We start from the raw sequence: 9,872 nt of genomic DNA, 5'->3' as shown, positions 1-9,872 counted from the left end.
AGTGTGCAGGAGATCTGCATGGATGAGGAGGGAGCTTCTAGTAAATCTCAAACGGAAGAAAGAAATGTATGGGATGTGGAAAAAGGGACAGGTCACAAGGGAGAACTATAGGAACATTGCATGCAGGGATCCTGCATGCAATGTTCCTATCTGTATGCAGAGGAAGGCCAGGACCCACTTGGAATTGAGTTTGGCAAGGGGTACCAAGAAGGGCTTCTGCCAGTACATCAGCAGCAAAAGGAAGACTAGGGAAAATATGGGGCTGCTGCAGAATCAGATGGGTGTCCTGCTGATGGAAGACACAGAGAAGGTGGAATTACTGAATGCCTTCTTTGCCTCAGTCTTTACTGCTGAGGCTGGCCCTCAGGAGTCCCTGTCCTGGTAAGAGAGGAATGCTGGAGAAAGAAAAACTTCCCCTTAGTCACAGTTAGATTAGAGATCAGCTAGACAGACTTAACAGCCATAAATTCATGGGCCCTGATGGGATGCACCCATGGGTGCTGAGGGAGCTGGCAGATGTTTTTAAGACACTCTCCATCATCTTTGAAAAATCATGGAGGATGGGAGAGGTGCCCGATGACTGAAGGAATGCCAGTGTTACTCTCATCTTCTAAAAGGAAAAGGGGGACCTGGAAAACTACCATCCAGTAAGCCTCACTTCCATCTGAAAGAATAAAGCTTAGAGGGCAATTTAAGGCTCACAGAATAGGCTATAGTTTACATTTACCTCTGTCTGATAAGGCTGTACATGGCAGAGGCAAGAAAATGTTGCTGTCTTTCTCTCAGAGTATTAATAATAGGAGGGATCATTTAAAAAGTTACCAACAAACTAACAGTGCAGCTCCTGGCTTTAAGGACTAGAGGCAGGGAACTTAGATACACTTCACCTGTGATAGAAGTGAAACAGTTCTCTTCATGACTGAGAGCCATCATTCAAAACATCAGCAACAGCAGAAATATTTCATGGAGAAATGCAAGAACATCTGCTAAATAACGGATTTCTCTAACTACTGATGTTTTTCTTCTTTTCTTTTTCTGAATCCTATCTCCTGACCTTAGAAAAACCAGTTCAACCAGTGTCCTTGTTGAGGACAAGACATGCTACTCAAATACAGTGCAGCTTACTCAAGGGGCAGAGCAGACACACTGTTAGGATCAGGTACTGCATGACCAGCAATAACATTCTGCAGCAATAGGAATAACACAGAAATTTTGTAGAACAGTCTACAAGTCTCAGCAGTCTACAAGTTCTCCTATAGGTGGCTTCAACATACCAGCTGTCTGTGCTCCCAGCTCTGAAGAGTCTGCTCACACACCAATGGCTACTGCCCCCCATTCTTGGACACAGAGCAGGTTTCTTTTAAAAAAAGAACAACAGTGATGATTTCACATCAGACGTGATGCTTCATCACATCAGAATTTCTGTTTCCCTCTCCTCAGGAGAGAGAGCCAGAAACACATTTCCAAGCTGATGGTTCCCCCTCCCTGTGCAACTCTGCCCGGCACTCCACAAGGCAGGAATTAAACCACAGGAAGGAAGGCACTACAGGGGCAGCATTGAAGAGACACCTGAAAGACACTGATCCTAGGGTTTATACTGAAGTGGTTGAGCAGAACAAGCAAGAACCTGAAGTAGTTTAAAGACTGAAAAGACACTAATTACAAAATAATTGCAGTTTCTCAAGGGCCAGAACTGGTTCATAGCTGTGTCTCCTGCCTTAGCTTAATCTCTGTCCATTTGAGTTGACAGTCTAGAGACAATGAAGATGTTGTGCTCCCCTTTATGTGGCACTTATTTTTAACCTGTGTTTTTCATATCTGCACTTTTTTTCCTTCAGAGAAAGTGAAAAAACAGTGAGTCCTTCCTATATAAATAGTTTGCAATTAAAGAAATTGGTAATGTGAGTGGGAATTACCCACTTTCCAGTTAAAATCTGAAAAAAACTTCAGCGATGCCAATTTATTTTGCTTTTTTTCTTCCTCTGTAATGTGTGTCTAACATGCTACATTTTTAGTCCTTACTGCAGCCAGCTACAAATCATGTGGCTGACAGTTAAATGGCCGCTCTGACGATGTTGTCTGATGTTGCTGAGGCTTTGGTATGCCCCGGGATGTAGGTCACTGTTAGTGCACTGCCTTTCTCATATTCTTTGCTCCCATGATGCATTTATATGATGGTGCTTTAATGTGACACTCTTTCAAAATAGAAGTCGAGAGATGTAAAATCCGTTTCCTACATAAATTATTTTTAATCTGTAATTTCCATGACTTGACATCTGCCATCAAATGAATATATCTTGTTGTTTTATTCTCAAGACAAAGGCAGATTGTTGCTATCTCTACTGCCAGCACTCATCTCATCATCTTTAAACAGCCTTATTCCTGGTTTCCAGAGGTGCAAAAGAGACTTGTAAGGAGCAGAGTGTTGTGGGGGTTTTACATAAAGAAACATTGGAATGAAGAAAGCTCCTAGGATTAGCAAGGCTTGCCCCTCATGTCACACGTGGTAACATCACAAAATACTTATAAATTTAACAATCTCCATCTAGAACACAGGACAGTATTTTACCTCTCTCTAATCCCACTGAAAAAGCTGATCCAAACCTCACAGATCTAACGACTGGAACCTTATTCTAATTTCTAGGTTGACCTGTCTGGTTAGTAGCAAGATAAAAATGCAAAAAAATATATAAGAACTAGTGTATTATACCACAGCCAGTCCATCTGTCTTGGCATTTCCAACAGTGAGCAGTAGAGGCCATTTGGGGAAAGATATTTAGAATCAAGCACTAGAAGAGCAAAGAAGAGACAAAGTTGCAACAGAAACAAGCATGTTGAGACACTAATTCCCAACTGCAACCAAAATAAAAATTAACTGAATAAGTGTATTTTCTTTGGTCCTGTTCCTTTCTGAACACTCTGAGCCTCTGCGAGGCATTTCAGATAAGAAGATTACAGGTGCTTTGTTATCAATATTTTAAAACTGTTTTTAAGTAGAGTAAATAGCTCAGGCTGAACCTTGACCTATGATGCCTGCACTTTTGTCATATCTGGGTTAATTTACAACTAGTCTGTATTCCAGTTGGAAACATCTGGCTTGACTGGGTGACAATGGATATCACTAAACCATATTCAGGGTCTATAGGGACTTCAGGACTTTGTATAGGTGGAAGTATATGTTTTTGAAGATGTTTGACTTTGGCATGCCTACAATTAGTGCCACTGGCTAAAAAGAATCATAGATGTGACATTAACGCTGATAGAATCTGATCTGAAACTTGTAAGATTTTTCTATCTTATACCAGTTCACTTGACAAAAAACATCCTATTACCCAAAAATTTACAGGCGAAAAGTTTAATTTTCCAACACTCATTTTTCAGTGAATGGAAGACAAGTTGGCTTTTGAATACTGGCTCCAAACAGCTCCATAGGTGGGGCTTTGACAGGGTAAAATTGATGGTGAGTAGCAACAAACCGGACATTTTGTAGTTTCATTTTCACTGCACTTGCCATGAAACATTTTATAACTTCAGGTTATTAAGCTAGAAGCAGTGGGGAACATTCAGTTCTCAGGGCACTGAGAACTCAAAATGCCAGTTCAATGACCAATGCAAGCACTGAAGCATTGATAGCTACATTCAGAGTCTTACCCCATGTGATATTTCATGACAAGTTATCTGAATGTCTTCTGAAAAATGGAAAGAACTGAAAGAAGACTGAATTTCATCTCTTACACTCCTTAAAATAGAGATGAGAGAAGCAGAGGTACAGAGTGTTTTTCTGAAAAACAGTCAGCGTAATTCATGACACACTGTGGGAGGTCTGCATTACCACAAGGAGAATCACAGAATGGCCTGGGTTGGAGGGGACATTAAAGATCACAAAGTTCTAGCCCCTCTGCCATGGGCGGGGACACCCTCCACTAGACCAAGTAGATCAGAGCTTCATCCAATCTGGCCCTGAACACTTCCAGGGATGGGGCATCCACAGCTTCTCTGGGTGACCTGCTTCAGTACTTCATCACCCTCATACTAAAGAATTTCCTCTTAATACCAAAACCTACTCTTAAAGTTTGAAACCGTTCCCCTTGCCCTATCATTACATGCTCTTGTAAATAGTCTCTGCACCGTTCTCGTAGACTCCCTGTAGGTACTGGAAGGGCACAATTAGGTCACTCCAAAGTCTTGTCTTTTCCCTCTGGATGTGACCATGCAACCACTTTCCTATCCACCTAACAGTCTTGCACAGGGTTTTTTCCTGAGGTTAGCAATACAAGATAACCTTGTTTGTTCAGAAAGTACAGATCAGGGGTTAAAATTTCATCCTTTCTAATAGAACAGGTGCATTTTTTCTATCACCTGGTTGATAGTTTCAACTGTATTGGACATGGACCAAGTTAGTTGATATTTTTAATGACTGCATAAAGAACACATGGAATATCAGTTCCCTGAACACAGAAAGAATCAAGAAACAGAAGAAAATACTTTGCTAATATTCATGTTTGTTTTACCTAATTCTTAGCTCAAATTCATCTCTCTTAAGTGTTTTTTCCCCCTCTTGGACATAAATCCATGATTTCCCTCTTTACCTAGAACATTGGTCCTTCAGTATGATGTTGATACCTGCACAAGAAACCCTGAAAATTAATGCTAGTACAACCCTAGGTTTGCTTTTCTATTCAACATGAAAACAGGGGCATTTCACAGCTCCATTTCTAGCCATATGTTCTGGGCTTGTATGCTTACCTTCAGTTTGAAGAGTAACCCCATCTTTCTCATGTCCATGTTTGTTCTTAATTCACCCATCCATTTTATCCCAGTCTTCAGTATCACCATCATCCTCTAGTACTGTTCCCACTTGCTCTCCATCAGAACAGACTGTGCTCTAAGGCTCTAGCATAAGTTCACCCACATCAGAGACCCTTTCTTGTTAACACTTCCACTTTGCTCAGCAATCCAAAGAAACCTATAATCACAGTGGCTGGAATCATGCCTCACATAAAGGGTTTTTGATTGAGATCTCAAAAAAATGAAGAGAACAAAGAATGATAAGTTTAACGAGTAAGTGGAACAAAACTACTTAAGATCAATCCCTCTTTTTTCCTGCTGAACTTCAAAATTACCCTGTCAATGCCACCCTCAGCAAAAAAGTATTATAGGAAAAAAACCCTAGCATTAGGAATTTTCTTAATTATAGCATGTTTAGCTGCAGTCAGAGTCTCTGCATGAAATCCAGACAATGCAGCCCTACACAAAGGAGTTGCTCTGTCTTCATCTGTTCCCTGTTGACTATGGTTGAGGTGAAATTAATGCATTAAATGATGGAATGTAACTCAAATTTGCTACAGCTTTTAGAAAGTCTTAATCCTGAAGGTGTTTACCCAAGTAATTTTGTTGTAGCAGATGTACATAACAGCAGATGCACCTGATATCTTTTTCTGAATAGAACATATTGACTTTAACCATTTAACAATTGGGAAACTGGAAGTTAGAAAAAGAGGAAGTGTAACCCCTTATCTGAAATCTAGTGGTATTGGCAAGTTACTAAGTAAAAGCTCAAGAGTTAAGGAGAAAATGTTAGTTTGAAAACTCAGCCCCTGCTGGAAATGAACAGTGGACACTTGAAGACTGACAATTCCTGTTTTGTTCCAATTTTAAACAGTATTTCAAAAGGTATCAGATCCTCATGAGACAATTAACTATTACCTTGTCTGAAAATTCAACTCTTGCTCTCTGAAAGATACAGTTATCCACCTCTGTTACTTTGAATCCACCTATTTGTTTAGCCCTGGTGACCGGGGGCTACAGAAGCCACATGCCTGGGCATGATGCAGTGCTGCCCAGGTGACTGCTGTACCCAGTGCACAGCAAGCAGCCCACAGCTGGGAAATTGTCCTTGCCCCTTCAAACAGTATTTCATGCCATCTTCTGTCTATACAGGCAAACACCACTTGGCCCTTCCTAAGAGCCACCAAAAAAAGATTCTTAAATGCATACATGACTGCGTGCCAGCTAAACAGTTCCTGCATCGTTAATAACCTGCCCTCCCCACTCCGTTTATCCTGCACATGATGTCCATGTCTTTTTCTACAGCACTCAAGACATTTGTATGCTAAGCATGACTTATGCTCATCTTCTCTACCAGCATGGTGAAGAAAAACCCCCTCTGCAGCAGGAACATGGTGCATGCCTGCAATCTCATCAGATGAGCCTTCAACCCACCCCCTGGCAAGGTGGCAAAAGCAGAAGCACCGGGGACAGAGCAGCAGGCAAACCAGTAGGCAAAGTGGAGGAGAAAACCATTAGAAGCACAGCACCTCAACCTCCTACACTGCCTGACACCTCTCTGAGCAAGTCTGCTCTGAGAGACCACAGGGAAAAACAAGGGAAGCTGAGACTGGGGAAGGGGGAGGGTAGATGTTTTTACACGTCTTTGTGGCCTCATATTGCTAATACCATGGTTTCCCTACATGCTAACTATACAGATGGTGTAAAGGCTTGCAGGGTAACACTTTGGTAGAAGAAAGGCCTGAATTTGCAAACAGGATGTTTTTGGGGGGCTGTAAGGAAAAAGAAAATACGTTATTCACAAAATTTTGTCATGTTAAAGCTATTTATCAAGTAATGTGGATAAAGTAGGTCATTAACCCCTGCTGGATTATGGACTGATTTTTTTGATTAGTGCAACCAATGCATGAGGCACTTAGGGCATACATAGCTATGTCCTGCCGCCCAGGATATGAGTCACTGAAACTAGAAGCTGGCAGTTTAGGAGTCTGGTCATTGTTCTCATGGAGGGTGGAAAAAAAATCTGGACATCTGGTCATATAAGAAGGATCTCAACAACTGGAAAAAAAATCTTCCTGGGGCCCCGAGATGTTTTCTTTCAGGTGATATTTGTGTATGGTCTTAAATAAAAAAGCTAACTATCACACGAACTCATGTTGATCCAGAATTTACTATGAGGCCCATTTCTTTTACAACCTCAGCCCTGCCTCACTGAGATGTAAGGATACATTGATAGAAAGAGTTATTGGTTTGTTCAAATTTAAAATCAACAATGTATTTTTAAATTCCAGCTGTGATAGTCGTGAAAAACTAATGCCTGTTGTCCTGGAGAGAAATATTACTACATACTATCAAATACACAGGTAAGTGATGTCCAAACTACCAAGCTGAGGTAGTCTTTGGCACAGCACTTCTTTTGCAAATCACCAAATATGACTGGTGGTAACAAAGTGGTCTGACTTTGGCTCGTGGTCACAATTTTACATTACGTTCAATGAACAAAAGAGGTATTTTGAGTTTCTATTATTGCACCCACAGAGATAACTGTGTTTCATTCATATGTTCTGATTCATCAGTAGATCTCAAAGCACTATAAAATGGTCTCATATGTATTTGGGATAAGAGTCACAGATACAGAGATGTAGTGAAAGTCTTCCACCAGACCAGTAGCCAAAACAGAAGCAGAAACCGAGGGTTTCAATCTTAAGGTTTTACTATGCTCTCCATTTGTAAGAACATCCTAGTTTGTACTTAGAAAGTGCTTAAGAGGAAGTTCATACAAGGAAAGTACTAAGATGAGTGGCGTGGTTCATATCTACAGGAGGCACTGAATAATGAATATTAAACTATAGAAATGACAGTTGTGTGTCTTGCTACTTTTTGTTCCCTCCTAAATAGCTTTTTAAAAAAATGTTATCCATTCCTCCATTTCACAGGCAAAGGAGTTTAAACTTTAATACTCAAAACCCCACAGTAATTAATTTTTGTCTCCAAATTCCACCTCTTTGTTAATACCAGTCCAGTCTGAACAGATGCTGGCTCTTTTGTTTGGGTTAGGAAATTCTTATACCCTTATGTGCAGTACAGTAGTTAAATAACCTGTGTGCAAGCCCTTAAAGCTGTGTTACAAAATATTGCCTTTCCACTAGCTGATAACATGTCAAGAGCAATAGTACACCCTGCTGTGGGACTCCCTTCACAGTCTTTACTTCTTTTTTTTTGTTGTTGTTGTTGTTTTGTGCATGAGTATGTCTGTGTATTGAGAGTGGTGGTGTTTGTTGGGTGTTGTTGCTATTTTTGGTTTGATCTGCTTGAAGCTGATGGATTGGTTTCTGGAACTGGTATAGGGAGTAGGCTGCATGTGCTTGGTGTAAGAAAGGCCAGAAGGGTGGGACTGTGGGCACTAAAGCAAGAAATGGGGATGAGCCTCTCAGTAGAGGCTGTAGCATGGTTAAAATCCTCGCTGATAAAAAGATATTCCTTAGCAGTAATCTCCCCAATTCAGTGGAAATCTCTGCCCTCTACTGGCATTCCTGAAGATCAGCCTTGTTTAGCCGTGGGAGTCTGTGATCATACCCTGAGAACCCTCACAGACCGTGTTGGGACCAGACGTATTTATAGAGCAAATCCTTTAGAACATGGTGTTTCAGGAAGTGCAAGAATAACAGCATCTGACAGAGATCTAAATCTCAAGTGACATTTGCTACTGACTTCTGCAATGCCTTTCAGATGTCTGCCTACTTCTCACCTTGTTCAACACTGCAAGGGTTAGTCTGAAGCATCTCCACATGCTATTGCAGTCCCCATCTGTTTTCTTCCAGTGAGCCAATACGAGGAAGAAGAAAGATGATAAATGTTACTTTTTGTTGTGGTAGTAGTTTTCATTCCACTATTAAAAAAAAAAAATCATGCTTGTTTAGCATAATTATTGCAACAAAATACTTTAAAGTGCTATTTGGGTTACTGTAGAACTGCACCTGCTAAATGACTCAGCTATTATTGTATTTGGAAACTTCCATTTTCCTTGGATGTGGGGCATGATTCTGAATCTTTGTTTTGTGGCAGGTTTTATTAAATAATTGGTAGAAAACTAATTTGCTCATGAAAATATAACCAAACAAATTAAACCTGTTGGTAAAATACAAGAATTTCACTTCCCAGTGAACTCTGAAAATATTTTGGACTCAACACTGTAATGAACCAAAGGTTCTGCAAAGCAAAGGGACTGTACACAGGTCAGGCTCTGCAAGACAGCAGCCACAGTCCAGACAGCAGCACAAGTTCCCACACACTTAGCACCTGGAATGTCAAAAACAAGCTCTTTTCCAGTGCTCAGAGGTCTTTGGATTTATAATGGTACTACTGATATTCTACTGCAGAAGCCTTTTATGTGTGCTTTATTAAAATCTGATTTCTCTAAATCTGTAGGAAAAAAACCCATTCATACAGAGCAGGCCTGTCCCCGCTGCCCTGGCCTTCTGACAAAGCTATGTTTTATCTCTGCACCTTCGTATCAGCTGCCATGTGCAAGAGCCATCCCATTTTGGGGAGACTGGAACTGCGTTTAGGGCTGGGCCATGCACTTGCATCACTTTCTCCAAGGTGCATTGGCTTGATCTAGAAATAATTTTTTTTCAAGCAATATTACACTTGTGAAACCCAGAATGCTGAGCACAAGTGGGATGTAGTGTAAGCAGGACTGATCTGACGTGATTGGTGTTTTATTTTTCCCCAGACCTCACTGACTTCCTCCCTAATAAACAGCGCACATCTTTGAAGGAAGGTTGCATAGGAAAACGGGCTACTAAACGGGCTCTGGGCATGTGATTTTTTTGGTATGACAACATCTGTACAGTCCTAAGTAAAAAAACACGGTAAATTCAGCTGCTTAATACACCTATTACATTCCCTTAATTAAAGTAGGATAAGTGTCTAACTTCTGCAGTATTAGCGTTGTTATTTGTGCCATATAAATAGCAAAATAAAAATATGAGCAATTCAGAGGTTCCATCAACACTAGAGTGGAAATTCATCCACATACTTATGTCTGTAATAAGCACTAAGACATCCCTGCCTGACAGGGG

Source organism: Coloeus monedula (genome assembly GCF_965178545.1).
Source record: "Coloeus monedula genome assembly, chromosome: 5".
Classification (NCBI taxonomy): Eukaryota; Metazoa; Chordata; class Aves; order Passeriformes; family Corvidae; genus Coloeus; species Coloeus monedula.
Note: the sequence above shows the minus strand (reverse complement) of the source record.